The 7,438-nt window shown below is 47.8% G+C and overlaps 1 pseudogene; it reads left to right on the top strand.

The window, feature by feature from the left end:
• The first annotated feature begins 2,366 nt into the window (after positions 1-2,366).
• Positions 2,367-3,171, top strand: LOC144280871 (trafficking protein particle complex subunit 4 pseudogene; annotated as a pseudogene).
• Positions 3,172-7,438: the final 4,267 nt, after the last annotated feature.

Genomic DNA, 7,438 nt, shown 5'->3' with positions numbered 1-7,438 from the left:
TTTATAAAAATCATTTATTTTAAAGTTAACATGTTGCAGTTCCCAGATGCATAAACCATGCACACTCTTTGCCCTAATCATCTGCCTGAAAACAGTAAGACATTTTCAGGGGATCAGGCAGGTCTTTGGTTTACTTATTAAGCATTTGATTGTGTAAGATGGATACGACGCAGTGAAGTTCGTACGTACACAGTGGTCCCCACTTTCCGAGAACTTAACCGCAGATGGAACCAGCAAACTGAAACCACCGATTTAAATGATGGGCTTTAAGAGTGTTATATGCATCTGTTTGGAGAAAAAAACCAAACAGACCTCATTCTTGGTCTCACTCACAATCCCCTTCCTGTCTTTTTCCCACCCACCCATCTACCCATCGCTACCTCAGCTTTGCTGGGTACTACTCTCATTGCTCTCGTGATTCGGGGAGCTGCCTATGTGGCGGGATGGGTGCCTCCTCTTCAGTGGATGTTTGAGTGGGCCCAGAACCCTCTCTGGAAACATGTTGGCATCCTCGAGGAAACTTCTGGCCTGTGTCCACATGCAAGGCTATAAACTACAGCATCGCTTATGGCCTTCCAGACCCTGCCTGCAGCCTGCATGGGAAGGAATTGCCTGGCAGAGATTGTGTTGCTTTGTTCCAAACACACAGCTGTTTTCCCCTACTATCCAGGTTCAAAGACATGATGTTGGTCTTGTGTCTCCCCAGAGACCCTGATGCAGAAGGCTGCGTGGTACTTGGATTCTCAGGCTGCTTTTCACTGGAGGCTCCCTGCTCTCCCTGGAACGTGGGCTTGGGAGGGTGCGGGAGCCCCTGAGGGAAGCTCCTCCCAATGTCCTGTGGTTGAGGGAAGAGGAATAGGCTGAAGTCAGACCTACAAAGGCCAGGCCCAGTGGGATAAGGGACGTCACCTGCCTATCCCTCATCACTGGGTCGGCAGGCCCTAGCCCAGATGCATCCCTCGAGACACCCGGATTTACAAAGCGGTCTTGGCGGTCATATGGGGCATGTTTGTGGGACTCAAGAAGGTATCTCACCAGAGAGATGAACAGTAACAGCAGCTGAGCACTTGCTGTATACCAGGTCTCAGGCCAACTGCCGGTCGGGGACGGGGGTGCTATCTTACAGGAGGCTTCAGAGGTGACTTATCCTGCGTGAGGGAGTTAGGCTGCCCACTCAGGCCCACGGATTTTCGAGTATGCTGGCCCAGTATAGTTAGGGGCTGAAATTATAAAAGTGCCTATCGTATAATTTTTGTTGGTTTGGCAGCTGTGGGTGCTGTTTTTCCACCGTAACTACAATCCTGCTGGAAGTGCACAGCATGGGAAGGTATTACACAAGCACGCTTCAGCGTTTGCCCCTGGTGGCCACCGTGTGCCTCTTAGAGGCTGCCTGCGCAGCTTTAACAAAGCAACAAAACTGAAGAAAAGAATGTGTGTTGCTTTCTGGGTAAAATATTGTTTTTTGATTCCAGTTTGCTCATCTTTTATCCTTTTAGGATTGTAGCTTTTTAAGAATGCACCTGTGATTTATATTCTCTTTGAGGGTGAGGTGGAGTCCTGCATTTCTGGGCCTTCTTCTGTGTCTTGCACACACAGTGCTTCAAATGAAAATGCAGTGCAGGCGGGCTGGTGCCCTCACCAGGGTAGCAGAGGCCCATGCCGGGCTCAGAGTCAGTGGGTGACAAGGAAGGAGGTATTGACTGGGGAATCTGGAAGAGAAACAGGCAGAAGTAGAATGAGCCAGTTCTCATTAATGGGGTGCTCTTGGGGAGAGCATGGGCTCTACCCAGTGATTCAGAAGGGGTCTTGAGCCCTCAAATGAATTACATCCTTCATGCCTATCACTTGCAGCTCCTCTCTGGGGCAACCAACTCATCCAGACTTGCTTCTCCTGGCTTTAAAACCCCAAGTCTTGCATCCTGGAAAACCTTTCTGTGCCGGGCAAACAAGGACCAGCTGGCTATGGAGTTTCACAGCAAGATGATTCGAGAGCCTTGTGCTGACCTTGGGGGTGTGAATGTGGTGACCTGAGCTGCAGTTTCTTCTCTGGAACCCCGGGTTTTTTTTCAGTGACAGGATTTGGGAGCCTCCTGAATGCCATCGTCCTTCCTACCTGTGGGTGCTGTCGGCCCTGCATAGGCTTGGGGAGGTCCTTTCTGGCTAAACAATGCAGACAAAGAGGGTGCAGATGGTGCCCCTGCTCCTGGTGGCTGGGGTACAGGGACTGTCCTGAACCTCACGTGCTCCTCCTTTTTGATCTTGGGCCCGTGGCCATGAAACAGAGAGAATTTGGAGCTCTAGCCAGAATGGAGTTGGCCTCACACCTCCACTCCTTGATTCTAGAAAAATCAGTCTGGGCTGCCGCAATGGCGATTTTTAGTGTGTATGTGGTGAACAAAGCTGGCGGCCTGATCCACCGGCTGGACAGCTACGCACCAAGGGCCGAGGCTGAGAAAACTTCCAGTCACCCTCTTGATCTGCTGCTCAAGCTGCACGACGAGCGTGTCCTAGCTGCCTTCGGCCAGCACGACAGCATCCAGGTGGGCCACAGTGCTGGCCATCAATGGCGTGGACGTGAACGGCAAGTTCACGGCTGATGGGAAAGAGGTGCTGGGGTACTTGAGCAATCCTGCCAATTACCCGGTGTCTATTCGATCTGGCCGACCTCGCCTCACCTCCAATGAGAAGCTTATGTTGGCCTCTATGTTCCACTCGCTGTTCGCAATCGGTTCCCAGCTGTCTCCAGAACAGGGCAGCTCAGGCACTGAGATGCTGGAGACCGACTCGTGCAAACTGCACTGCTTCCAGACACTGACAGGGATCAAGTTTGCGGTGCTGGCGAATCCTAGGCAAGCGGGAATAGATTCTCTTCTCCAAAAGATTTATGAGATCTACTCAGACTTTGCCCTCAAGAATCCATTCTACTCCCTGGAAATGCCCATCAGGTGTGGGCTGTTTGACCAGAACCTGGAGTTAGCCCTGGAGGTGGCAGAGAAGGCTGGAACTTTTGGGCCTGGATCATAGGCTAAGCCTGCAATGGATCCCCCACATTTTGGGATGTCCTGCAGCAGGGATCCTGTTGTATCCATTCCAATGGAGAGGCCCACAGCTTTGTTAGTGCCCTTGGAGATGGGAGGATGCTGAGCCTGATGACATGTACTGATCCCTGAGCCTTAATACATGCTCTCTGCGCTCCTGTATTTCTTGTGGGCCTACTTCCCAACTCTGTACAGGTTTATTTATGGAGGCATTAGGCCCATAAATGCTAAATAAATAAACATTCCTTTTACCTAGAAAAAAAAAAAAAGAAAGAAAAATCAGACTGAAACTTAGGCACATTGCATAGCTCCTGTTCCCCACGTGATCATGTGTTTGTTAAGCACTGGACCTTTTCTCTATTGTCCAGTGGGAGCCATCTTTCCCATTCCCCAAGCTGTCCTGAAAGCTGGAAAGGCCCCTGAGAAAGCTGACTTTTGACAGTATCCCTTTCTAAGGGAGCCACAGTATTAGACAGGGTTCTCTAGGGAAAGAGAATCAATAGGATGAATATCTATGTATGTATTTATGATTACAGAAATGGGTTCACACGGTGATGGAAGCAGGGAAGTCCCACAGTCTGCCATCTGCAAGCTGGAGAACCAGGAGAGCAGGTGGTGTGGTTCTGTCTGAGTCTGCAGGCATGGGGGTGGTGGGGTGATAGTGTAAGTCTGGTCTGAGTCTGAAAGCCTGAAAAACAGGAACAGTGATATCCAAGACAGAAGATGGATGTCCCAGCTCAAGCAGAGAGAATGGATTCATCCTGCATCCACCATCTTGTTCAATACAGATGGATGAAGCCCAACCCATGTAAGAGTGATCGTCTTTACTCAATCTGCCAGTTCAAATGCTGATCTCTTCCAGAGACAGCCTCCCAGACACACCCAGAGAGACTGTTTCACCAGCTCTGTGAGCACCCTTAGCCCCAGTAAGCTGACACATAAAACTAACCACCATAGCCATTCTGTATCCCTGGAAGCAAGAAACATCGACTGGAGAATAAAAAAGTTATCAGTGGACCTGCCTGAGTACAGTACATTCATACATACAAACACAACATTAATCTTTATTTTTTTACAGATTTTATTTATTTATTCATGAGAGACATAAGTAGAGACATAGGCAGAGGGAGAAGCAGACTCCATGCAGAGAGCTCAATGCGGGACTCGACCCCAGGACCCCAGGATCAGGCCCTGAGCCAAAGGCAGACACTCAACCTCTAAGCCACCCAGGCGTCCCCAACATTAATCTTTAAAACATTAATCATAGTAAAAGCATTTGTAGCTTTAGTCCTCAATTTAAATCTTAAAAAGTATATAAAAATACTCTGTGCAGGAAGAGAAGTTGCCACCATTTAAATAAGCTTAAACATAAAAACCCCATCTGGATTACTCCAGGAATAACCCAAGTCCTTTTCTTTTTTTTTTTTTTTTTTTTTAATTTTTATTTATTTATGATAGTCACAGAGAGAGAGAGCGAGCGAGAGAGGCAGAAACATAGGCAGAGGGAGAAGCAGGCTCCATGCACCGGGAGCCCGATGTGGGATTCGATCCCGGATCTCCAGGATCGCTCCCTGAGCCAAAGGCAGGCGCCAAACCGCTGCGCCACCCAGGAATCCCCTAACCCAAGTCCTTTTACAAAGAGCACAGCCTCTACTTCCCAAATAAAAAGACAAGATTAGGGTCAGAGATTTCACAGCCTCCTTGATAAAACAAAGTTAAAGACAATATCATTTAAAACCATGTATTGGGGATCTCTGGGTGGCTCAGCAGTTTAGTGCCTGCCTTTGGCCCAAGGCATGATCCTGGAGTCCCAGGATCGAGTCCCACATTGGGCTCCCTCCATGGAGCCTGCATCTCTCTCTCTCTCTCTCTCATAATAAATAAAAAATCTAAAACAACAACAACAACAAAAACATGTATTGATCGGATTTATGGGATATGGTTCAGGTTATGAAGTCATGGTGCCTGTTGAGAAATAATAGCCACCAGCTTCTCCCCTTCATGGGCCAGTAGGGTCAGAATGGGGAGATATAACAAAGTCATATTACAAGGTCACATTCTGATATACCTAGCCTCAGACTAACAGAAGTATATTTAGTGTGATGTTGGGTTTTGAGTAAGCCAAATCATTAAAGTTAATGTTCAGGGCAAGTAAAGTTAAAATTGGCCTCAGTATTGAGGGCAATTGCAAGGAGGTAAAGGGAAAGAGAACAGTCATATCCCAGGCATCTCAGATAGTTTTCAGTGTGTGGAACTAAAAACTATGCATTTATGTTTGTCGATTGGTGAACGGGGTCATGTATTTCCAATTTGGAAATTCAGGTATAGTGTCAAACCACTGAATAAGTGGGCCTTGCCAGCTCCATCCTCTCTTTCCAAACTGTTTATGTTCTCTCTTTTTTTTTAATTTTTATTTATTTATGATAGTCACAGAGAGAGAGAGAGAGAGAGGGAGAAGCAGGCTCCATGCACCGGGAGCCCGATGTGGGATTCGATCCCGGGTCTCCAGGATGGCGCCCTGGGCCAAAGGCAGGCGCTAAACCGCTGTGCCACCCAGGGATCCCAAACTGTTTATGTTCTGCTAGAGGAACTAACTAGTTGAGGAACAACTAGAGCCAACTCACCCATGTCATTAGGGTACAAGGAATATGTCAGCCAGTAGAACTCAAGGAATCTGGCCTTCTCTGAGACCCCCACAAGAAAGAAGTGCAAACTGCACACGTGTAGTGCCTCCGGACCCAGATCTAAGGGCATCCAATCCAGACCCAAGGCTCTCAGGCACAATCAACCAAACCACCATGTGGGCAGAGTGTGCCGTCTGCTGCTGTATGGCTCAAGACACTCCACGCTGGCTTAACTTGTACCTCATGACCCTTTGCTTCCTTTGAAGTTTAAACCATCTTTCTTCTTCCTGCTATGATTCCTTCAGGGGCTGGTTTAAGGAATGTACAGTCAGAGTTCTTTCACTCCCCTCAGATCATGCTGTTAGCTGTCATCTGCTTCTCCTGTCCCCAACACTGGCCCCTTTTCTGGATTCACTGTGATCATGGCAGTGACAGTATATGCCAGATATCACCAGTTCTCTGTCTTCTGGATCCTGCCACCATGGGCTTAGTCTATTTTTAATCATATGCCTAACTCAGCACAGGACTCAAACTCTCTTTGAGACTCTGGTAATAACTTTTCCAAAACCTGTGGAGGAAAGCATAGACTTTACAGATGACGTTGAGGAGCCCAAGAAAAAGGTTAACCTCACACTTCAAAGCCAAAACAAATTGCCTACTGGATAGATTTCTTTTTTCCCAAAATTGTTTCTCTTTTAAGACCTCATCCCTGACTCTCCTCCTTCTGGAATCCCTATCTTCACCCAGGAAAATGAAGTTCCTACTCTCTTATATAGAGTAGCTTTTCTCCCTTGGAGGCCGAGGTGCCCTGCCCTGGTTTACACCCAAGTGAGCTCCTCATAACACCTGCTCAACAAATGTGAGTCTGCCCTAGAGTCTCCAGAGTCTTCCCTGAAACATCACCTCCACCTCCACCACCACCATTTATTGAGTGCTTATTTTGTGTCAGATAGAAAACTCAGCATTTACAAATATTTTTCCAGTGATCTTATTATGAGTCAGTCAATACAACAATGGTACAACAAAGGTAATACAACACTTGAGTTCTGAGAATCTCTTGACAAGAGGCAGTGTTCACTCCACCATGATTCTCTACCTCAGGTGGGCCCTTCTTCTTCTTCTTTTTTTTTTTTTTTTAAAGATTTTATTTATTTACTCATGAGAGACACAGAGACACAGAGGCAGAGACACAGGCAGAGGGAGAAGCAGGCTCCATGTAGGGAGCCTGATGCGGGACTCGATCTTGGGACCCCAGGATCATGCCCTGAGCCAAAGGCAGATGCTCAACCACTGAGCCACCCAGGGATCCCACAGGTGGGCCCTTCTTGCAGTTGCCAAGCAATTGATTTCCTCCCAGTGTATTCCTTATTGCGTTCCCTCTAATAGTTGCCCCAGACCCTCACAAAGCTCTTAATCCGAGGCCAGATGGCCTCTGTGGTTTCTGCAAAATAGTTTCCTCGATGGGCCTTCTCTTCTGTAGACAGCTGTTTTGCTCCATGTTCTCATTGCCAAGGCCAACACTTCTTGAGTAGCAGCTGTTCTAAGCACATTTGGTGCATGACTGCATTATTTCATTAATCCTCTCTACAATGTGTGGACTAGGGTTATTCATATCCAGAGCCTCTGCCCTTGATTCTGTCTCTCCAGCTTTTAAACCCCACAGCACATTTGACTCCACCCCCTTCCATGGCCCCTTATCCACGCATGGGATGAAGCCCTGCATTCCTCTCCTGCAGGGCTTAGTCACTCTACCTGGAAGAAGGGCCAGCAAGACGG

The sequence above is a fragment of the Canis aureus genome, chromosome 12 (genome assembly GCF_053574225.1).
Source record: "Canis aureus isolate CA01 chromosome 12, VMU_Caureus_v.1.0, whole genome shotgun sequence".
Classification (NCBI taxonomy): domain Eukaryota; kingdom Metazoa; phylum Chordata; class Mammalia; order Carnivora; family Canidae; genus Canis; species Canis aureus.
The sequence above is the reverse complement of the archived record's forward strand: the minus strand, read 5'-3'. Positions and strand labels throughout refer to the sequence as shown.